General features: G+C 37.8%; 1 long non-coding RNA gene across 2 annotated transcripts in view; it reads right to left on the bottom strand.

Annotated features, from left to right (window-relative positions):
• The window catches only part of LOC307066741, a 31059-nt gene extending 9474 nt beyond the window's left edge, over positions 1 to 21585 (bottom strand). The window contains exons 1-3 of one of the 2 annotated variants that reach the window (XR_013811391.1): positions 21436 to 21585; positions 7104 to 7176; positions 6359 to 6438 (exon numbers count right to left, since the gene is read on the bottom strand). This is a non-coding gene — a long non-coding RNA (uncharacterized lncRNA). The remainder of the gene's footprint in view (positions 1 to 6358; positions 6439 to 7103; positions 7177 to 21435) is intronic. The other variant, XR_013811392.1, reaches the window with a different exon arrangement.
• Positions 21586 to 25232: the final 3647 nt, after the last annotated feature.

Genomic DNA, 25232 nt, shown 5'->3' with positions numbered 1-25232 from the left:
TGAATAGAATTAAACAGAAATTCACTTGCTGTCTCCCATCTGATAATATTACCAGAGACTTCCCTTAAAGAAATTTAAAATTATTTATTCTACGTAAATCTCTACAAGTCCTTAATTTCAACCTTATTATAAGAAATAACACACAGTATCAACAAGCTGGCAGAATTTTGACAATTCTCCTGCCTCCCTCCATTCCGCCTTCTTTTCCTCTTTCCCTCCCTCCCTTTCCCTCCTCTTCCCTCACTCCCTTTCTTTCCACAAAGCAAGTAAATGGGTATATAGCAAATAGTAGGGATCACACGCTTTCATTACAGGGGTTGGGAATGTGGACTCTCACAAAAACAGACTTGATTTTAAGTACTGTATCTGTGCTTTACTAGCTGTGTGACCATGAATAATTTAATCATTCTGTGCCTCAGTTTGTCAGGCTGTAAAATAGGTGCAAAGAGTACCTACCTCTTAGGATTGTTGTGAGGGGGGATTCCAATTGGTTTTAAAACAGTATTTAGCACAGAGGAAGCATAATAATTATTATTTTTCACTTCTCTGAATATATAAAACATTTAGTATTGGGATTCATAGTCTCAAAATCTAACACTCACTGATGTGAATATCTGATTAGCTAAATGGAGAAAAACATTGTTATAGTAATTATTTCTTTAGTTTCTCATTTTGTTTTTTTAACTGAAAACCAGAATCACAATTTCTTGGCATTATCTGTTATCAATGAACAGTATAAGACTATAATATTATTTTTGACAAGGCACTGAACATTTGAACTGAAGAAAACTAAGAAATAGTAGTAAATAAAACTTTTCTTTTACTAATCCCAAGTGAAAGATGAAATTAATGATGATATATATGTGAAAACTCTGGAGAAGTCATACAGAAAGAACCTCAAGTACTTGAGGCACACTTGAAATTCAAATGACACTAAATAACTAATTCTTAAATCAAGAACCCTTCACTAAAATTAAAAACACAAATGCTTTCTTTTTCTTGATTTCTTGTAGGAAGTGAAAGAGTACTCGGTAGGTGTCAGACTATTTTAAATAGCAGGTTATAGAGATGATATTTCAGGAGCGTAAAAATACTAAGGCGGATCTCATAAATGATTGGTATATTATTTAATTCAGGTTAGCATCAGAATTGTCAATGTTTGTTTATTAAGCAATGCAGTCCTTTAGGTAGGAAGCATGGTTCTTTGGAGAAGTTGATAGACACAAGATACACAAACTGGAATATGGTGAAAAAACAGACAGTATAGGTTTTTAAAAATTTAACCTAGGAATTATTTAACATGGCCATTTCTTTGGTTTGAAGAAAGAAATTCATACAGATTTTCCTGGTTCAGGCTCCAGTGAGGTCTATAGGCAAATTTGTAACTAGAGCAAGATTCAGACCTATTTCCATTTTTGTGCTTACCTCTTAAATATGTCCAGTTCCTAGAGCATAGAGGAAAGCACTAGATTGGCCATGGCATGAAACAGGTTAGAATTCTGGCCCTGCCACTTAATAACTGTGTACAGCTTAAATGGGCAATTTGCTAAACTTCATGAATTTCAGTTCCCACCCTCTAACCTCCACCCTGGGCAAAATGAGTATAATCCTTTTTCTACCAACTCTAGAGAGTTAGGATGGTCTGAGGAGAAAATGTATATAAAAATGCTTTGAAAATTATTTAATGCTTTAAAAATATTATTTATCATCATTATTTCAAGATGAGGGAAAACTCCCCCTCCTCTAATATATTCAGTTTTTTATGGCCAGCTAGATCTTCCAGAAAGCTACATAAAAACTGAACATTTTAACAACACTCGGCAATGTTTAGATGTTAAAAAAAAATTATCCAAACTGGCACATTTCTTCTTAAACAGTTCTAAAAGTAATACATACATAGTGCAATGAATTTGGAAATACAGAATGAGAACGGGAGGAAGTAAAGGTCACTCTGACTCTCTTATTTCTTGAGTTAACCATTGATAAATAATTTTTAAATTTTCTTTGGGTCTTTTTTCTCTATGTGTGTGATATTCAAAACCAAGTTGTGAATATGCTGTATTTATTATTTAACATTCTTCTCTTCTCACTTGACATTTTACAAAAAACAAATTTAATTTGTTAGTTTCTGTATTGTTTCCGATTCTAAGCATCATAAAATACTTAATAGTGAAGGTTACCTATGAGCTATTATGTAAAAAAAGTTCAGCATATATAACCTAAATAAATATATTAGAAATTCATATGCTTTAAAGCAGTGATCCCCAACTGTTTTGGAGCTAGGGACCGGTTTCGTGGAAGGCAATTTTTCCACCAACAGGGTGGGCGGGGGAGGATAGTTGGTTCAGGCTCTAATGTGAGCGATGGCGAGCCATGGGGAGCAGCGGATGAAACTTCGCTTGCCCGCCCGCCGCCCACCTCCTGCTGTGCGGCCCAGTTCCTAACACAGCCAAGGGGTTGGGGACCCCTGCTTTAAAGGATATCCCTATGTTTTTATGTGTTTGACCATTTCAAAAGTTTCATAGACAATTCCAATATTTATATTTAATTAAAGACCATGAAACTTTTTTTAGTATTTTTAAATAAAAGATAGTTAAAGATTACTTCATTTAAAAGCTGATAACAAACCTCTAGAACACTTCCTTCTACTTAAGTGAGGTGTTCGATAAAATAAGCACTATAGAAATATAGATTATACTTGAGTTTAAATAAAAATCTGAATAAATACTATAGAATTGTTGTCTCCCCTTTATTCTATTAATAATTGCTAATAGGAATATTATGGAGAATGATTGAAGCTTAATAGTCATATGTCAATTACCAAGATCACATTTTTGTGGTACAATGAATTTGCAAAGGTAGACTATCAAATATATTTTATCGTCAAAGGTGGTCTGCCAACCGGCAAGTCATTTCATAAGTTATGCTCTAAAATATATCATTTATTGATATCCAAGAGACACCTCGATATGTCATTAATAGTGCAGAAACTCGAAGCCAGGGATATTTTTGTCTTTATAATTAATTTGAGACAGCAGCTAATAAAAACCAGAATAATAACCTTCAAATTAATTTTGACCCTAAGCTATAGCAATTTCAACAGAAGTTAGTATATTTACATACCAAATTAAAATTCTTAAACTAGTATTACAATAGATGCAGTGTTTTTATGAAATACTACCTGTATAATATTTCATTAAAATAATAAAATGAGAACAATATAGAAATGTCATAAATATTTGTGTCCTAGAAAGGATTTAGAGAGAATTTCTGGTAGTATAAATTAATACATGATTAATCATATTATTTTTATTTATAAAGCATCCAAACATACACATCTGTAATCTTATATGTCTTTACCATCAAGAGAAATATATTCCAGAAGTAATTTTAAAAACACTGCTTTTGGGCTTCCCTGGTGGCGCAGTGGTTGAGAGTCCGCCTGCCGATGCAGGGGACACGGGTTCGTGCCCCAGTCCGGGAAGATCCCACATGCCGCGGAGTGGCTGGGCCCGTGAGCCATGGCCGCTGAGCCTGTGCGTCCGGAGCCTGTTCTCCGCAACGGGAGAGGCCACAACAGTGAGAGGCTCACATACCGCAAAAACAAAACAAAACAAAACAAAACAAAAACCACTGCTTTTACTGTGCTCATGTTTTCTAGTTGAGAAGTCTGGACTTTAAGCATTTTTATATTATAGAACTCATCAGAAAGCAGGAGGAAACCAACAATACAACGGATGGCATTTGTTAATATAAACCTTTGTGGGGCTTCCCTGGTGGCGCAGTGGTTGAGAGTCCGCCTGCCGGTGCAGGGGACACGGGTTCGTGCCCCGGTCCGGGAAGATCCCACATGCCGCAAAGCGGGTGGGCCCATGAGCCATGGCCGCTAAGCCTGCGCGTCCGGAGCCTGTGCTCCGCAACGGGAGAGGCCACAGCAGTGAGAGGCCCGCGTACCGCAAAAAAAATAAATAAATAAATAAAATAAACCTTTGTGTAAAAATGTTATGAAACTAACAATGGAAAAAGAATAGAATTATTAAGCAACAAATGGCTATTTTAAAAAATCTAGTTAATAGTATACTACCTGGGTTATTCTCTTACTTGAAAAAATTACAGTATATTAGGTTGTCCTAATTTGGAACTATGTAACTGCCACTCTCATGTTTCTAGTTTTACTAGAAGAGTGCATTTTTTTGGTATAAGCGTAAGAAAAAAAAAAAAACTGGAAAGTTCCATAGTGCGGTTTCCTTCCTCCCTTTCCCCAACAGAAAAAATAAGAAATACTGTACCTAACCAACAGATCTGATGATTCCAAAAGGGACAAGTCTCTATTCTGAAACACTATTCAAGTCAGAACATTCCAAATTAGGATTTTGTGAGACACCAGAAAATTATGGCATGAAAAATAGAAGAATATTTCTAATGCACTATAAAATGTATTCCTCAAAGCAAAAGAGCTAATGGAAGGCCAGAGCACTTAATGGATAAAATATAATCAAATGAAACAGAAGCATGTTCCAAGCTGAAAGGCAACAATATCACTATTCTCACATAATTGGATAGTAGTCATAACCCAGTAAGATCAGGTTTTAAAACATTTAAATATATATAAATACACATATGTATAAATAACATATATAGCACCTGAAGTAAATACATATTCATATTCATATATTAAAGAATCACTGTGAAATTTTAAAAATATTTTTTAACTATTGAAAAATAAACAGCCAGTGAAAAAATAAGTTTTCTTTGCAAAACTTGACTCTGGAAACAAAGATTCTTCAAATGCTTCTCCAAGAACTTGTCTGTTTATTTTAAATATAATCAAATAAAAAAATAAAATAAATAAATAAATAAATATAGTCAAATATTTGAAATAGAAGGCAAATGTTCATGAAAACAGACATATATACATGCATGTATATGCATATATATTTTTATACACATAATTGGCTAAATATAATTAACATATATAATACACATAAAATACAGATCTTCCTTAACTTACTATGGCATTGCATCCTGATAAACCCATCATCAATTGAAAATATCATAAATTGTAAATGCTTATACTACACCCAATCTACCAACCGTCATAGTTTAGCCTAGTCTACCTTAAATGTGCTCAGAACACTCACATTAGCCTAAAGTTGGGCAAAATCATCTAACACAAAGCCTATTTTATAATAATCTGTTGAATATCTCATTTGTTTTATTGAATACTGTACTGAAGGTGAAAACCAGAACGGTTGTAAGTGTGTCAGTTGTGATCGAGTCGCTGAGTGGGAGGAGTGGCTTGCTGCTGCTGCCCAGCATCACAAGAGAGCATCATGCTGCATATCAGTAGTCTGGGAAAAGTATAGTTTCTACTCTAAATTCAAAGTATACTTTGAAAAAATTCAAACTATAGTTTCTACTAAACGAGTATCACTTTCGCACCATGGTAAAGTTGAAAAATCACTAAGTCGAACCATTGTAATTCGGGGAATGTCTGTATATAAATTTTTGTATAATATATGTGTATACGTGTATGCACATGTATATTCCAAACAGGAATTTAGACTGTTTGCTACATCTCATCTTAGAAGCAGACTATGCCCAAAATCTATGCCTCAAGCCTTTGGTGAATGGCTAATGAATTCAGTATTCAAATAGGGATTAAAAATATTGATTTGGAAATTCAGGACAAACTTACTACTAAAAATGTTTCACACTTTTTACTTAAAAGAACATAGTTAGGTACACATGATTAGACTCTACCAACTGAAATAAATTATTGACGATTTGGCTAGAGTTGTTGATCACCACAAAATTCTCTCTTGTGGACAACCATGGCTTACATATTAAATGGAAGGCTTTAGGCAGTTTTTGTACTTGTTTCCTTAGACCTAAATGGTCCACATAATGATAAAAAGTCAAATAAGAAAAAAATGTAAAATTATGTGCTTTTTAAGCCCAACAAAATTGTTATCATACTAAAGCTCACCTGTGTACTAACAGTGCAGTTTTTATAGGCAGGTGTTTCTGGTACTAAAGTTTTCACGTTAATTGAGGCTCTATTTTTGATTTCAGTTTAAAGGTGTTGCTAGTGATTGAATCTACTCAGTAGTGCACTTTTATGAATAAGACTCTGAATATTAAAATTCTTCCATGTACTCTCTAAATTCATTGAGATTCAGTCAAATAGAAAGATATCATATACCAAGAAGATTCCTTTGTATATGATGTACAATGGAGTAACAGATTAATTTTCCTTTTTGGACGACTTAATGATATTGATTAACATTAAAAAACTTCAACAGTTACATATTAAAAAAAAAGATTGGGGTACAAGGCAGATAATTAGTAGTATTACCTTTAACGGCTTTTGTTAGAGGAAGTGAATGTTAACAACTCTTTATAAATTAAAGTTGTCCTCTCCCAGGAACTTCAATACTGTATCAGAAAAAAATAAAATAAAATTGTCAACTATTGCTTTTAAGAAAGGGAACAATTCCCATTTTCTATAACATTACTTCTGAAATCAACACCCTTATTCAACAACCTTGATATCATTTCTGATAATGAGTCAGTGAAAAGAGTGATTAGACAAATGGTACAATTCAGAAAGAAAATAAGATGCAGAAAGAAATTCAGGAAGAAAATAAGATGCCAACTGAGTTTTCCCAGGTCATCCAATCAACTCCTTGCAGAGTTAAAAATAGAAGCTAAGACTAATTCCCACAGCTACTGCCAGATCAGAGCCTGACAACTTTGCATTGTGGTAGCTTCAACCTCTCCTGCTACTGGGATTACCTGCATTGAGACAATTTCCTATGAGGTTCAGTCATTTCAAGGTTTGCTTTAAAATGGAGAGGGGTAGGAAAAGGTTCATAATTTTAGGGAAAATCTCATAAATTGTAAATGTGGTAATGAGATCTCATTGTAAACTGCTCACGAGAATTTGAAAGCTAAAAACTGGAAATATTTACTAACCCTTACTATGTCTCAAACACTGCAATAAGTTCCCTTTTATGTTATCTTCTTTAATCTTCGCAACAACCCTGTGATTTTCCTGTTTTAAATATCAAGAAACAATTCACAGTGGTTAAGTAACTTACCCTAAGTCATAGAGATAGAAAACAATAGAGGTAGGATTCAAACTAGGTGAGGTTCAAAGTTCAAATTCACTTCCTGAAAAACATGATTAGAACATAAATGGTAGACAAAACTCCCCAAAATAAATTAAAAGATTAAAAGAAAGAGAGAAAGGAGGGGAGGAGGGCCTAGTGATCTGCATACCTTAAAAATAATGTTTAGAACTTTTTGATTCATCTTAAAAATGACCAAAAGCTAGCTGCATGAGAGCTCTAAGAATAAAATTATTAACAAACTAAACAAAAAACATTGATTTTTATACTCACTTTGAGATCAACCCAATTGCTTTCCTTTCATAACACTGTACTTTCATTTTATTTCATTTCTATTATATTTATTAAGGGATATTTTAAAGACAAGTATTTTGCCTAACAGGTTAATGATTTTTTTTTTCTTCTAAACAATAACCAAGATGCCAATCCTCGTCCCCTTATTCAATGGACTAATTTGTGTCAGATCATTTTAGTGTCATATTTAATTTTTGTGGTGAAATAGTGATTTCACAAACCCTGTGAAGATGTTACACATCCATTATAAAATGCATGCAGGTGGAAAAAATTTTCAACTGATGTAGATTTTGCTTTCTCTATGATTGTATTCTTCACAATCAATGAGATAGAAAAAGACATAGAGATAAGAGAATTGTTGACTAATATTTTCTTATTAAAATCTGTATCTTGGGCTTCCCTGGTGGCGCAGTGGTTAAGAATCTACCTGCCAATGCAGGAGACACGGGTTCGAACCCTGGTCTGGGAAGATCCCACATGCCGCAAAGCAACTAAGCCCATGCGCCACAACTACTGACCCTGTGCTCTAGAGCCCGCAAGCCACAACTACTGAGCCCGTGCGTCGCAACTACTGAAGCTGGTGTGCCCTAGAGCCCGTGCTCTGCAACAAGAGTAGCCACTGCAATGTGAAGCCCGCGTGCCACAACGAAGAGTAGCCCCCACTCCCCGCAACTAGACAAAGCCCATGAAGAGCAACGAAGAACCAACACCACCAGAAATAAATAAATAAATAAATTACTTAAAAAAAAAAAATCTGTATCTTGCATTTTCAATTTTCTAAAAGTTCAAATCCATTGTGGTTGAAAAAAGAAGAGTAATGTCATATGTTTTCTTGTCCTGGGAAAATGGACTGTGCTTGGTTGAGTGTGTTTATTTATTTATTTTTTTATTGCCAAAATTTCTTTTTTATTATTTTTATATCTACTAGTACTTATTTGAATTCTACTCACTGTTTTTTTTTTATCTTTGTTGGAATACAATTGCTTTACAATGGTGTGTCAGTTTCTGCTTTATAACAAAATGAATCAGTTATACATATGTTCCCATATCTCTTCCCTCTTGCATCTCCCTCCCTCCCACCCTCGTTTTCCCACCCCTCTAGGTGGTCACAAAGCACTGAGCTGTTCTCCCTGTGCTATGCGGCTGCTTCCCACTAGCTATCTACTTTAAGTTTGGTAGTGTATATATGTCCATGCCACTCTCTCACTTTGTCACAGCTTACCCTTCTCCCTCTCCATATCCTCAAGGCCATTCTCTAGTACGTCTGTGTCTTTATTCCCGTCTTACCCCTAAGTTCTTCATGACATTTTTTTTTTCTTAGATTCCATATATATGTGTTAGCATACGGTATTTGTCTTTCTCTTTCTGACTTACTGGTTGAGTGTCTTGAACTGCTCAAACTTTAAGGTCCATCACCTCTAAATTGCACCTTACCAAAACCTCAGACAAGAAACAGGAGAAAGGGTAGTGCCATCCATAATTCATTCCCACCACACCTACAAAAATAATCACAAGTAACTTGTGTAGAATACCAATTCTTTTGTATTAAGAAGGCAGTTTTCAAAATTAACTGGTATTGGTTCATTTGGTTGTTTAATAAATATCTTGAAAACGCTTATAATAAAGCCAAATACCAAACTGACCATTTAAGTTGCAGAAATTTTTACGTTCTTGATATTTTACTATTTTTCCCCCTTTTTTTAATTAGTTTCTGATTTATAACAAAGTGAATCAGTCATACATATACATCTGTTCCCACATCCCTTCATTCATGCATCTCCCTCCCTCCCACCCTCCCCAATATTTTACTATTTTAAAGTCACAGTTTACATTTGAGTGCTTACCATAATATATAATACCAATGAGCTCCCTAGAAATCTAAACATTTATAAAATACACCAAATGCTACTGTCTCATGCCTTGCTTTGCAATCCTGGATTGCTTTCTCCTATGGAGATGATGCAAGAAATATAATCTAGATATCTCTTCTACAGGATCACCAGCCATGTCGCAACTAACTTTTATCAGTGGAGACTCTCAGTACATACATATTTATTTATTATAAAACTCTTCGGTACTGATCATTAGGTAATTCTGGTAAATGTGGGCACGTAATAATAGTTAAGAATGTCAGCCCCATTTCATTTCAGCTTGATCCACTGCAGGAAAGCACAAATTAGATGAAAGCAATTTCCCCAAGAACAACTCACTTCCTTGAGATGAGACATAAACTTGGGCGAACAATGATTTGTCACAATTTATTTTTGAGGGTAGTGGTTTAAAAAAAGTGCTAATGTAATCTTTTCAGAATGAATCCTTTTAAAAATGCATTAATTCTCCAGTGAATATAGCTTATAATTAAAAAGCTAAACATATAATTTTACATTTCTAAATTTTTACATATGACCATATATAATAAATATTGAAATCTTAAAATCTTCATTATATTTAAAATTTGATGGCCTTTAAATCTGAATTTGGATTTGGTGAGTCTGACGGATTATTCTTAGTGACTCTATTGGGTACCACCAATTCAGATTCAACATTATTTCTGCAAGTCTCAGAAGCATTAAGTTTTGTGAATGGATAGAGGGTATTAGCATCCTGGTTGTTTTTCACTACATTGAGATTACCAGAGAACCTGAGTGTGAAAGATCATGGAGAGGAGTGTAAGAAATGGCACTAAAGGTATCACTGACTTCTCTATATATACTCAGATTCTGCAGTATACAACAGAAGGAACAAAGCAGGTTGTGTTGCTGCTACTGTTGCAATGACCAAGCATCCTCAGTCTCATAGCAATTGCAGTCCATTGTTTAAGATGTGAGTTTGTTGTTGCTTATTCAGGCAAAAGTCAGAATGCTTATTTGTTTTATGTCTGTTTTTTAATGAGGGTTTGATTAGATAGCAATCAAGACAAAAGTAAATAGGAGAAATGTTTATTAATAGGTCCCTCCATCCCTATCAACCAAAGAAAAGGCATACCTTAAAATATTGTTGTGAAATGTCGAGGGTGTGTCTGTCTGTGTTCTTGCAACCCTTCACCTTTAAGTAGCTTTTCAAAAATATGTTATAAACATGTTGCTTCATCCTTGCCCTTTTAGCCTGTTAATGTCTAATTTAAGTAACGCAGGATGCAATCCCCAGCAAGTTATCTGTTTCTCCTTTCTTGGACCATGTAAATCAAAACAGTCTTCTTCTAAGGAGGGTAGTGAAAAGTTTTGCCAATTGTGTTCATACTTCAGCTATTCCAACATTCTTTAGTTTAGCTTAAATGAGACATTCTCATCTTTGGGCTTTAATTATTCTGTTTAAAAATAAATTTTAAAAGATACTCTAAAGAGAAACTAAGGAAAAAAAACAAGATAAAAGATTTACCATAATGCAGGTACATAAATATGAACTAAAAATAGTTTTAGATTAAAAATTAATCTTTTTTTATTTTAAAAATTAATCTAATTAAAAGTTCAGATAAGGCTGGATAGAAATGATCCATTGCTGAAGCTTAAAAAAAAAATAGCTATAAATGTTACTAGTTTTCTACACTATTGTTACAAGACTTGACTGACATCCGTGATGTACTCTGTAATATTTTTGAAATGATGAAATGTGTGATCCAGAGACTTGAAATATTTCAATACTTGTGTATAGGAATTTTCTTCCATGAACTAGAAATGAAAAAAGTGAGAATGTTTCCTTGCTCAAATCACATTAAGTGCATTCCCTTATATTACTTGCATTCATTTTTAAGATAGTCATAAATGGTTATATAAAATACAGGAATATTATCTGTTGAAGAAGTTGATGGTTTTTATAGTCAATGTATGTATTCAAATGATAAATGTTTCTGCATAATCTCTGACCTAACAATACCATTCCATGCCACTCCAAGAATTCTTCCATCAAAAGTAAAAGCTCCAGGGCCTCCCTGGTGGCGCAGTGGTTGAGAGTCCGCCTGCCGATGCAGGGGATACGGGTTCGTGCCCCGGTCTGGGAGGATCCCATATGCCGCGGAGCGGCTGGGCCCGTGAGCCATGGCTGCTGAGCCTGCGCATCCGGAGCCTGTGCTCCACAACGGGAGAGGCCACAACAGTGAGAGGCCCGCGTACCACCAAAAAAAAAAAAAAAAAAAAAAAAAAAAAAATAAAAGCTCCAGCACATAAAGACATGAACCTCTATGTCCATTACCACATTTCTTGAAATCATAAAACTGTTTGGAACTTAATAAATGTTTATCAATGGGTTTTGACTGAATGAAATTATGGCTCACTCATAGTACACATTACTGGGCATCTACTAAAGGTAATATGGTAGTGATATATGCTAGATATCATTAATATAATAGAAACACAATGTACTAAAAGTGTTTTGCAACTAAAAATCACTATACATTGTATGGCTTTAAAAAGGAATGAAATGCTGCTACATGCTATAACATGGATACACTTTGAAAACACTATGTTAAGTGAAAGAAGCCAGATACAAAAGTACAACTATTGTATGATTCCACTTATATGAGGTAGTTAGAATAGGCAAATTATAAACCCAGAAAACAGAATAGAGTTAACCAGAGGCTAAGGGGAGGGGAGAAATAAGGGGTTATTGTTTAGTGAGTACAGTTTCTGTTGGGGATAATAAGAAAGGTCTTAAAATGGATAATGGTAATGGTTGCTCAACATTGTGAATGTACTTAATACCAATAAATGATACACTTAAAAATGGTTAAAATGGTAAATTTTACATTATGGGACATTTTACCAAAATAAAAAATAAAAATATACTATAAAATAAAGTAAAAATTTACCTCATACTAGGCATACTAGGAAGTTTGCATAAAATTGCACTTATTTTGGGAGCTTATATGGTTATTATCATATTTGGGGACATGTAAAGAAAGCAACAGCTTAAGTAGTCCTCTTGAGTTCTTTCTCTCCATCTTTCCAACCCGGTTTCTTCCAGATTAATGGTTTTGTCACGCCTCTCTTTGAATACTAGCATCAGTAGGAATGCTAGCTAGTACTGGTTTCCTTAAGTATCAGCGAAAATTTTTAATGTATTTTTATGCTGGTAATTGTTTTAGAACCTGGGAGGGATGTCATTGTTTTCTTAACTTGGCAAAAGCAAATATATTACTGTAGACAGCATTACTAGAAAGAAATAGTAACTTTGAAGTAGACATATGTCCATCCTAAGAAAACTGAATATATTTCAAAGCAGACCACACCACTCAACTGCTGGCAATGTTCTTCCACATACTTGGCAGTATACTACTCTAAGTCTGAGAACTGTTTCTTTTTTGTAAAAATGATTTCGATTGGAAAACCCTGAATAAATCCTTTGGAATGTGTAACGTTTGGAGCTCCTTCTGGGATTCCTTTTCCATGAATCAAGGTTCTTTGATTCACTATCCTCCTTGGCACTTGCTTCCTAGTCATCTCAGCAGCCTTTGTGCCAGTGCTAAGGAAGAGCTCCCATTTTAGGTCCTAAAGCAGGGAGAACAATAAAAGGAGAACCTCATTTCAAGTACCAGAAATGTCTGGGCTATAAAGGACACACATATTGTCAAAGTAAGCCCAGAGTGGGGTGACATCACCAAGGTCATTCCTGGCTCCGCGTCCCCGCCCCCCCCAGGAGGAACAACTAACAATTATTTGGAAACAGGACACTATTTGAGAGAATCCTAGAACATGGAGGTGAGGCTGAAGCACCCCCGTGCACCACAGAGACCAAGACAGACTGCATTAGAAGGGTGAGAGAAGGAGCTACACATTGACCACACTGCCCCTCCCCCAGGCCAGTGGAGCACCATGGGTGAGGTCTCCCCTGAACCTCTGGTTCCTCCAGTAGGAGAAGAGAACTGGGGGACAGCAAGCACCACCACTAGCATTGGGGTTGCTTTGTGGGAGCCACTGCTCTAATCTGCTCCACTGGGATTGCAGGGGAATCTGCAGGGTTTGACCACTAAAAGTTGGACTGTGATGAAGGGGGAAGGGGCATGCAACAGCCAGCACATGGATTGTGACAGATGGAATTCATACCTGCAGTGCCCAAGTAGTGATCACAACTGGCATCTTTGCTTATCTACAGAGCCAGGTTGGCGGGGCACTATAACCAGGGAACTCAGGGTACAGATCCACCTGATATGCATCTGGCCCTTGAACCTGGTTTGCCCATACCCAGGGAAAGAGCAGAGTCACAGCCCACCCACTGTGGACAGTGTCTTCTGGCCATCTGACCAAAAGGGCTGGCAATAAATCCTGGAAGCTATTTGGCCCAGTCGTGCTCCAGCCAAGAGGCAGGCAGCCAGAGCTCATCACTGGCTCTGGTACAAAGCAGAGCCAGTATCAGGTGTGGAGGGATCCGGTACCATGCACAGGTAGGGAGATTAACTCATATCCAAGGCTGAGAGGAGCTCCCAGCTCCTCCCAACTGGGGAGCCTGTTTGAGAAATTAAGAGTAGCCTGGAGTGGCCCCTCCTCATCCCAGCCAGGCAAAGGAACTGGGACTAGCCCCATCCCATCTGCTGTGGAGAGTGTCTTCCTGGCCCATCTGACTAGAAGGATTGGTGACAACTCCTAGAAACTGTGTGGCCCAGCAGTGCTCAAGCCTAGAGAAGGGTAGGCAGAGCTGATAGTCTGCAAAGCCAAGCCAGTGGCCTTGGTCAGCCACAGAACGTGGAGTGTGGATCAGCTTGAGTTAAGACAACAAAGAGCTTTACTGGCTTTAGAGCTGCTTCTCCTGCTGCACCCAGGCAGGAAATCTAATTCATAGCCCTACTCATCACTGAATACAGCCTTCAGCATGTCCAACTGGGGAGCCTAACCAGAGAACATGGGAAGCTGTACAGCCCATTAAACAGCCCTAGATACAGTGGCACTTGAACAGACAGCACAGCCTGTGGCCTCCACCATCTGCAGGGCAAAACCAGTGCCCTCACCTGACCAGGGAATTAAGTGCACACTCTGGCCTGATTTGGGTTCCCAAACAATGAACTATACAGGCTCTGGGTCCTGTCCAGAGCTAGGTCCTATACAAGCTCTGATTCTCTGCCAGGAAACTAATTCATAGCCCCATCTACTACTACTACTGAATATAATACCCAGTAAAGTCTGGAGGAAGAGCCCAATTACTCAGATATGCAGATACCAATGTAAGGAATCAAGGATCACAAAAATTAGGCAAATATGACACCACCAAAGGAAACTAATAAAACTCCAATAACTGACCTTAAAAACATAAAGATCTGGGCTTCCCTGGTGGTGCAGTGGTTGAGAGTCTGCCTGCCGATGCAGGGGACACGGGTTCGTGCCCCGGTCCGGGAGGATCCCACATGCCACAGAGCGGGCTGGGCCCGTGAGCCATGGCCGCTGAGCCTGCACGTCCGGAGCCTGTGCTCCGCAACGGGAGAGGCCACAACAGTGAGAGGCCCACACACCGCAAAAAAAAAAAAAAAAAAAAAGAATATCTATGAACTGTCAAAGAATTCAGAATAATCCTCCTAAGGAAGTTTAGTGAACTACAAGAAAGCACAGACAGCTAAGTGAAATTAGGAAAACAATGCATGAACAAGACAAGAAGTTTGACAAGGAAATAGCAACATCAAAAAAACAGGAACACTAGATTTTAAAAATACAATAACTGAACTGAAGAATTCAATAGAAAGTTTCAAAGGTAGATTCGACCATGCAGAAGAAAGAATCAGCTGGAGGATAGGACTGGAGGATAGGACTTTAGAAATTACCCGGTGGAAGGAACAAAAAGGAAAAGAATAAAAAGAGTGAAGAAGGCCTATGGAAATTATGGGACACAATAAAGTAAACAATGTTCATGTTATGGGAATTCCAGAAGAAGAAAAGAGAGAGAGAAAGGGAAAAAAAGTATATTTAAAGCAATAATGGATGAAATCTCCCCAAACCTAGGATGAGAAATGGACATCCAGATCCATGAAGCCCAAACAAGCCCAAATAGGTTGAACTCAAATAGGGCTACTCTGAGACACACTGCAATTAAATCATCAAAAGTCAAAAACAAAGAAAGAATTTTAAGACCAGCAAGAGAAAAGAGAGAAGTTACATACAAGGGAACCCTGGGATAATTGGATATTCACATGTAAAAGAATGAAATTGGACCAATATCTTATACCACTCACAAAACTAACTTGAATTGGATTAAAGACTCAAATATAAGACCTGAAACTATGCAACTGCCAGAAGAAAACATAGGAATAAAGCTCATTACATGGGTTTGGTAATGACTTTTTGGATATGACACTGAAAACACAAACGACAAAATAAAAAATAAACAAATGGAACTACATCAAACTAAAAAGCTTCTGCACAGCAAACAAAAACAAAAACAAAAACAAATCAACAAAGTGATTGAAAAGACAACATATAGAATGGGAAAAAAATATTTGTAAACCATATATCTGATAAGGGTTAATATCCAAAATAAATTAAAAATTCATACAAATCAATAGCAAAAAAAAATTACCCAATTAAAACATGAGCAAAGGAACTGAACAGACATTCCTCCAAAGAAGACACACGAAAAGCCAACAGGTACATGAAAAGATGCTCAATACCACTAGTCATTAGGGAAATGCACATTAAAACCACACTGAGATATTACCTCACACCTGTTAGAACAGTCATCCTCAAAAAGTCAAGAGATAACAAATGCTCGTGAGGATGTGGAGAAAAGGGAACCCTTGTGCTGTTGGTGGGATTGTACATTGGTAAAGCCAGTATGGAAAACAGTAGGGAGGATCCTCAAAAATTAAGACTAGAACTACATATATCTAGCAACTCCACTTCTGGGAATATATCCAAAGAAAATGAAAACACTAACTCAAAAAGATATCTGCACCCCCATGTTCATAGCAGCATTATTTATAATAGGCAAGACATGGAAACAACATAAGTGCCCATTGATGGACAAATGGGTAAAGAGGTTGTTTCATATATTTATAGATATATACATATTATATGTATATACACACACACACACACACACTGAAATATTATTCATCTATAAGAAAACAAAGAAATGCTACCATTTGAGACAACAGAAATGGACCTTGAAGGCTTTATGCTAAGTTAAATAAGTCAGAGAAAGAAAGGCAAACACTATATGATCTCACTTATAAGTGGAACCTAAAAAAAAAGAAAACAATCATAGAAAAAGAGATCAGACCTGTGGTTACAGGAGACAGAGGGTCAGGGGAGGGGAAATTGGAGGAAGATGGCCAAAGGTACAAGCTTTCAATTGTAAGATAAATACATACTATGGACATAATGTACAACATGATGACTATAGCTAACACTGACGTGTGATATATAGAAAAATCGCTAAGAATAAATTCTAAGCATTCTCTTCACAGAAAAGTATTATTTGATCTCATTTATATAAATGTGTGTGTTTGTGTGAGAGAGAAGGACAGAATACAAAAATGCAAAAAGAAAAGTTGTAAAGTACGAAGCTGCTTAGGTTTATATCTCAATCTATAACAGATAACAATTTGTTTAATTTTAATAGGTACAAAAATAAATATTAAGCATAGAACAAGCAAAAAGAAAAACTGAGCCCAGCGTAGATGTCCTTAAAGCATTTGCAAAGGAGGGCTTTATTAGGTCGCAAACACCTGCAATTACAGGCACATTTCTATGTGTGTGTGTTGTGTATGTACTTGGGGAGTGGATGCATAGCTTTTATTGAATTATTAAAGGAGATGTTAAGACCCAAAAGTTTAAAAAGCACTGGAAAGCCTGATCACAAAACCATTTTAAACTACTCTGATTATGTTTTTATAGTTTTCCTTCACTCGTTAACACTTCAAAGAACAGCACATTAATGTGGAAAGAATCTCTGCCATTTAGGTAAGATCTCTGAGTCTCAGTGTAAAATTAGCATATAGTAGAAGGATGAAATTATACACCATAGATGAAAGTACCTAGCAGAGCGCTTTAAGACTAGTACTTATTTATGCAAGACATCTTCCCCTGCTTACTTGTTTTCAGTAGAATGAAAGCATACTGAAAGCTGGTACAATGTCTTCTTTAAAGTTTTCTTTTGTAATGCTTACTATGCTTTTTGATACGGATGAGCCAATATCCACTTAAGGGCATGTAAGCTCACAATAACTTTTGTTGAATATAACTGTTTGAATGTACTTTCACTATATTATTATATAGGGATTTTAAACTAAAATTTACTTGCACACATTATTTAGAGCCTAACTTGGATATTAGAGTAGGTGGATATACACCCCTGGAAAATAATAGCTAATTTCTTCACTAAAATCAAATTGCTGAACATCTACTTTGCCCTAGCTAGGCACTGTATCACGAGTTGCAGGTAGTAAAAAGTTGTTAGTCAAAGACTTTGCTCTCTAGGGTTATTTTAGAACAGCAAATCATGTTCAAACTAAAGGATAGACCAAAATAGAAAGTGCCATAGGAATTTAGACAAGGGAGAAACACATCTGAAATGAGAAGGAAGGTGGGTACGGGGAAAGGTTCATGGAAGAGGCAGTGTATGCTGTGAGCAAGGTTTCAACGTGTAGCAGGGTGAGTGAAAGGAACAAATGAAGACATATAGTCGTGATATCATGAGGCACAAACTAGAAATAAACAGCACTTGTTCTAGGCTGGTCATGAGGTAATTTAAGGGGATTAGTGAGAAACTAGATAAAGAGATATCTCTTTATATATTACTTATTAATAATACTTTTGAACACAAGTATTTAATTTAGAAAAAAGAACAATATAGGGATAGGAGATTAGGAGGTACAAACTATTATTATAAAATGAGCTATAAGGATATATTGCATAGCACAGAAAATATAGCCAATATTTTATAATAACTATAAATGGAGTATAACCTTTAAAAATTGTGAGTCACTATATTTTACACCTGTAACTTATATAATATTACACATCAACTATACTTCAATTAAAAATGCTATTTTAGTGAACAAAACACTAAGCAGTAAAATTTTAAAAAAAGAACTTAGAAGAGAACTCAAAAATAAAGACGTAAAGAACAGGTTGAAACAGCACAGAAATCTGGCAATTAAGAGGCCATTGATAACTTTCAAAATAGCACTTTTTCTACCCATTCTCAGTGGAGGCAAAGCCTTATTAATCCTACTATTTCTTTTTCTGTTTTTCAAAATCTCAGGATAAGTCTATTTCAATTGTAGCTAATGGCAGTAATGCAGCACCAGAAAATGCCTTTTGTAAGGAGAGGTAACTTTGAATCCTAAATCGGTACTCAAGTCTTAAATTACTGATAACACTGACCACCCACCAGACTAAATTTTTTTTTACGTGATTGGGAAGCAACAGATTGATTTCAATTCTATCTTGTCAAATCTACAAAAAAGTTCCTACAGTTCATTTAGCAACTAATAGGTACATCCTTCTATTTGGTATTACTCCTCCTTAACACCGGGCAATTAATTTTTCCTTTCTCTGGGAAACGTTTTTAACAAAGGAAATAGAGTCATAAATCAGTTTCGGTTAGGAAATCATACAACTATTTCTACCTAGGGCTTTGAATTTAGAAACTTTCCTCAGAAATTGTTTAAATATAACGAAGTCCAAATTCAGAAATACCTTAAATTTAATTATCTTAGTTGCACTAAAATAACAAATTCTATTTTCTATGTTGTTTCCTTTCTTCCCCAGAAGGTTTCTCCAACCCTAATCCATAACTTAGTGCATTCATCTCACCTATAAAATCACTGGCAGGTATGATGCCGGCTTTGGCCGCTCCAGTCCCCTAATCCTGACCCATTTCTTGCCAAAGAATTCAGTTTCTTCAGAAACCAAGTAACAGACATTTCAATTTCTAACCATCATTAGCATATTTTCATGTACTAATAGTCAACATAAAAACACCTTTTAAAATTACAGAAATTTTTACTGTACTTAAGATCAATTGCACTAACCTGTATTTCATAAACCTTGGGCTACTTTCTTAAAAATGAATTATTATTTTAATATGTCTTTCACTTATTATTCAGAATAATTATTCATATAATTAAATATTTTACAATTAGGTAAGAAAGGTGGAAAATAGTTTTGCTATTCTTGTTCTTTGTTCTCTCTTCTACTTGGTGTGCCTGAGTCAAAATTTTAGAATATTGAAAATTTAATTTTTCAAACCCAAACCACATTTAAAGATAATAATAACAACCAGCCAAAACAATTTCGGTCCAGAGTTTTGCATGGTCCAGGGAACAGTTCTTTGAGTGGGCCATTTGGAATGGGATTTGCCCACCCCCTTCCACTCCTTCTGCCTCATATACTGAAGATAGAAAGACAAAGAAACCAACTCAAATCTTTCCAAAGTGTATTTATAAATAGAGAATTTGTAATCAGAAAAACAATAACGATATATAATAGAAGTAACATGATTTTTCAGAACCAGTATCTTGTTCTAAAGCAATATTTAAAAAAGAAGGTAAGAAGGTTAGCTATAAACCCTGGCCCTCTTTTTCATTGATCTCCTATTTTAATTTGTTAAAATAAAATCCATGGCCTTTTGAGTCAAACTGTCTCTTTAATTTCAGATTTAAAGATAACAAATCTCTTTTTAAATGGAATATTGGCACACAGACACCACACAGTCTGGCTTATTGCAACTGTTCTCTGTTAGTGAAGTGGCACATTTGCAATCCCCACCATAGCAATCTTCACCATTTCACAGAATATCGTTCAGTTGTACATCCCCAGGTGGGCAACAAGAATGGGCACTTGAGCTCAGCAGCAAAGCGTTTGTGGGGAAATCCTAGGTCAGAACCCCTAAAAGGGGAGACTAACTTGAGGATGCCCAAATAACCTGAGGTTTACCTTGGCCACCTCCCCTGGCTTTCTGACTGCCTGTGGGAAAAGCCTCTCTGGAAACTCTTTTGAGGTTATTGGGGGAATCCTAGGACAAACACACTGCTTGCTTTTGCAGGAGGACTTGCCCCATACCCTACCCAGCTAGGTGTCTCACAACCTAGCTGGACTAAAAAACCTTCAAGAAAAACGGGATAGACTGACATTTGCATTTCTACTTCCACCTATTCTTATGCACATGGAGCAAAATATGTAGGTACTGCCCTCTTTCTCACACCCCAACAGATTCTGCTGTCCTCGAAACCCATCTGGTAGCTGCAGTGACTACAATGAAGGGAGTTATCGGAAACCATGTTGGTACTGGGCTTAAAGGATTTTTCATGCCATGCATTTTGAGGAAGGACACAGATAATAGTCCAAACGTGGTATAAGGCAATGCCCTTTCTGGGTCCTTGAAAAATCAGTCACGGAACAGAGGTGGTGGACAGGAGCTGACAAGAGCTGGCTTGTTAATGGGCACAGCATACCCGGGGTGTGGGGGGGAAATCAATGAAATGAATGACAAGAGAAGATGGTAAATGAAGGGAGAAGTGGGGACAAGTGCTGCTCAACCCAAGCTGAACTCCAGGAGGTAAGTTTCTCCTCTAATTTGAGATTCTTTCTAAAGGTTCAGTATTGAAGTGCGTGTTTGACGTTGAAATGTGCAGACCCATTATGATAACTGGAAAGGGAGAAGACTGAGGAAGGCAAAAGGAAAGGGAAGATTTCCGATTACTTCTCTAGGCTGCTGACAAGAACCTGCTGCTCGCAAACCAGAAATTAACCAAGCGAAGGTTGAAGGTAGCAACGTAAAAGTGCAACTCAAATTATTTTACATTCTGAATCCTCTTCAATATCTAAGCGAGTGTGGCACAGCAATGGTTCATTATCTTAAGATTACAGAGGCTGGCCGCCTTCTTTGTTTGCCCAGTAACACCGCTCCTCCAATAACCTCAAGCACTTGGCTGATTAACATTTCAATTTCAGTTGTTGCTCCTTTTCCCATTGCAGAAGGCGGCAGGGATATTCCCCTTCTTCCCTCTGTATTACAAACCCCATTACTAACCAAGCAGAAAGCACCGCGCAGTGTGGCCGAGGCTAATAATAGCCGGGCTGCTTACCTTCTCCGGAGGGATCGAATCAGCGCATGTCCCCGGGGCCGGCTGCCCCGGGGCCGCAGTGCCGCCGCGTCGGGTCTGTGCTCGTTCAGCTCGGCCGGCCCCCACCCGACCTGCCAGCTGCAGCAGCTGCTCCCGCCGCCGAGCTCCGGCCGCAGGAAGTCATCCCCCGCGCCGGGCCGGATCGCCACATTCCGCGCCAGCCGCGGGGGGAGAGGGGCCTCTCCGGGCTGCGGGGACCGGCTCCTGGAAACTGCGCTCAACGATCGCTACCCTTCCCGGTTGTAGGGTTATTTTCTAGGAATGCTTTTATAGAAGAAGCGTCGCCGGCTGGTGGACCGAGAGAGAAGAGCCAGAGTGACTTTCCCTGCAGAGCGCCTTTCCTCTGAGCGCTCCCCTGTCACTCCCGCGGCATGGACAGCTCCATTCCGCTGTGTGGGTTTTCCACCCTCTTCATCTTCCTTATCTGTATTGTTCATTTCGCTGAATTTGAGAGTGGGATTAGCACTTAAGATATCCTTCAAACACTCCGAAAATATTTTAAATTGGCGACTAGTTTTTCTAAGCCCCTTGTAGCAAGCTCCACTCCCCCCCCCACACACACACAGTTACTCGCACGTACACACCCAGCCAATCCACTCACAATTATGAAAGCTGGGACCTCTCGCCCTCTTGCCTACGTAATGGAACAGGAAACTCCCAAAGGAGTGGGGAAGTAGGACCGGCTAGCGAAAGCACTCGAGGAAAGAGAGAGGGGTTGCCCCAAGATTTTGTTGCTGTTTAGTGGTGTCCTTAGTGGACAGATGTTCCCCCTCTACCCCCTGGCCTCGCCCCAAGCGGAATGGCTGGTCTGGTGACAGCTGTAACATTTGGAAACAAAGAAGCTGAAGCCACATTAACAGGTGGCTGCATCTCTTTCTTTCCCGAAGGATTTATCAGAATTGGCTTTAAGAATAATATTAGCATATACGTATATAATAAGCCCTTTCCTTCTCTCTTTAAATTGGCACCGGCTATTAACAGGTTTCTCTCTGTCTCTCATCTTCCTCCCTCCCTCCCTCTCCTAAGCTGACCAGATCATCAGTTTCCGGACTTAAGGGGGAAAAAAGGCCAAGGATGTGCTCTCTTTACAACTGAACCAGGGTTTATTTTCCCAGTTGAGCCATTCCCAAGTAGAGAGGCTCTTTGACACTAGGGTTCTCTGTGAGTGAACTTCTCACATTCAGCTTGCTTTTGGAATTGCCCATCACTAGATCCAGGCCAGTTTTATCCTTGGATTTGTCCAACAAACTAAACAGTATAATTGCACAAGGCCAAGGCAGTACTTTTAATCTAGGAAGAGTTCCCAAGTCTCTGTTTAGCAGTTCCAAAATTAGCAGGTAGTGTAGCAAACAGTTTCAACAAGGCTCAGTAAGAATTCTTGACCCTAGAATGCGGGCTTTTTAAAAGCTGGAACAACCTAATTCATCTCTCTGAGTTTCACTTTCATAAAATTAGACCTCACCAAAGAGCAGGGGATTCTTAATATGTATCAAAGTGTATGTGGAATCTGGATGGGAATATTACATCTTTAATTTCACTAACCTCTAACTGCAATTTACTATTTAGCATGTCCTTTAAATCGAAATGCAGACAACAAACCACAATAACATTAGGAGTACCTGTGACTATATCCCCAGCAGATATCACAGACAATTTCCTAAGGCAGTTTTTATAGATATCTCAAAGTATCACTACTCTGATGTTACAATCAAATCATCATTACCTTTTTTGTTTTATCTAATAGACTATATCTATTTTAGAATGGTTTTAGATATACAGAAAAATTAAGGGGATAATACAGAGTTCTTATATATCTCATTCCCAATTTCCTCTATTATTGACACCGTACACTAGTGTGGTACCTTTTTTACAATTAATGAGCCAATATTAATAAAATAATATTAACCAGAGTCTGTACTTTATTCAGATTTCCTTGGCTTTTGCCTAGTGTCCTTAATTCCATTTCAGGCTTCCATCCAGGACACCACATTACATTTAGTTATCAAACCCCCTTAGGCTCTTCTGGGCTGTGGTAGTTTCTCAGGCTTTTCTTGTTTTTGATAACCTTGACAGGTTTTTTTTAAATTTATTTATTTAATTTATTTATTTTTGGCTGTGTTGGGTGTTCGTTGCTGCGCGCGGGCTTTCTCTAGTTGCGGAGAGCGGGGGTTACTCTTCGTTGCAGTGCGCCAGCCTCTCATTGCAGTGGCCTCTCTCGTTTTGGAGCACAGGCTGTAGGCGCGTGGGCCTCCGTAGTTGCAGCACATGGGCTCAGTAGTTGTGGCTCACGGGCTTAGTTGCTCCCTGGCATGTGGGATCTTCCCAGGCCAGGGCTCGAACCCGTGTCCCCTGCATTGGCAGGCGGACTCTCAACCACTGCGCCACCAGGGAAGCCCCAATGTTGACAGTTTTGAGGAGCAGTGATCAAGTGTTTTGTAGCATACCTCACTAATGTAAACTGTCCAATGCTTTTCTCATGGTAAGACTGGGATTATGGTTTATTGGGAGGACAACCAGATAAAGTGCCTTTTTAATAACATCTTATCAAGGGTACATTCTATCAACGTGATTTGACTGTTGATGTTGACCTTGATAACCTGGCTGAGGTCGTGTCTCAGATTTCTCCACTGTAAAGTTACTCCTCCACCCCTTCCACACTACACTTTTTGGAAGGAAGTCACTGTGTGAAGTACAAACCCAAAGAGTGGAGAGTTATGATCCACCTCCTTGAGGACAGAGTATGTACATAAAGTATTTGGAATTCTTCCACACAGAGTTGTCTATTTTCCCCTAAATATTAATTTATTCAATTATTGATATTTATTTATATCAGTATAGACTCATGGATATCTATTTTATCCTTTGGGTTATAATCCAATACTACTTTATTTTGTTGTTTGAATTGTTCCAGCTTTGGCCATTGGGAGCTTTTGCTTTTGGCACCTGTGCTCCTTTGACATACTCCCTTTGGGGTGTGTGAGTTTGTGTGTGTCTGTGTATCTGTGTCTATATGTGTTTAGCATGCATGTTTGTGTGTGTGTTTAACACTTCCTGACTTTCTGGTACCACAAGGTGCTCCAGGCTCATTTTGTGTATTTCCTGCCCCAGTCCTAGAATCAGTCATTTCTCTGAGGAGCCCTGATTCCTTGTATTGGAGAGTAGTAATAGAAACCAAGATCTGGGCTCTAGATGTGCTGTTGCTAATGGGGTATTATTTGATTAGGCTCTCTTAACTGAGAGAACAAAGAAATATATATGTATACTAACCCATGTATATACACATATCAGTAAATATTTCTATATATAACTATCTATATCTATATTGAGCTGAGTGTATACTGATGTCTGCAACTATAATCCATTAATGCTGAGATCAGTTTAGCTTTCTCCTCTTGTGTATCTGTAAATTCATACTTCAATATTGAGAAATGTGGCTACCACCATCCACCATCTATTTATTTAATTGTTCAATTTCAGTACACATGTATCAGAATTGTTAACCCATCACCCCAACATTACTATTTTTTTTTTTTTTTTTTTTTGCATTACGTGGGCTTCTCACTGCTGTGGCCTCTCCTGTTGCGGAGCACAGGCTCTGGACGCGCAGGCCCAGCAGCCATGGCTCACGGGCCTAGCCGCTCTGCGGCATGTGGGATCTTCCCAGACCGGGGCACGAACCCGTGTCCCCTGCATCGGCAGGCGCTCTCTCAACCACTGCGCCACCAGGGAAGCCCGACATTACTATTTTTAAGTATAGT

Source organism: Hyperoodon ampullatus, assembly GCF_949752795.1.
Source record: "Hyperoodon ampullatus genome assembly, chromosome: 18".
NCBI lineage: Eukaryota > Metazoa > Chordata > Mammalia > Artiodactyla > Ziphiidae > Hyperoodon > Hyperoodon ampullatus.
Note: the sequence above shows the minus strand (reverse complement) of the source record. Positions and strands in the feature narration are given on the sequence as shown.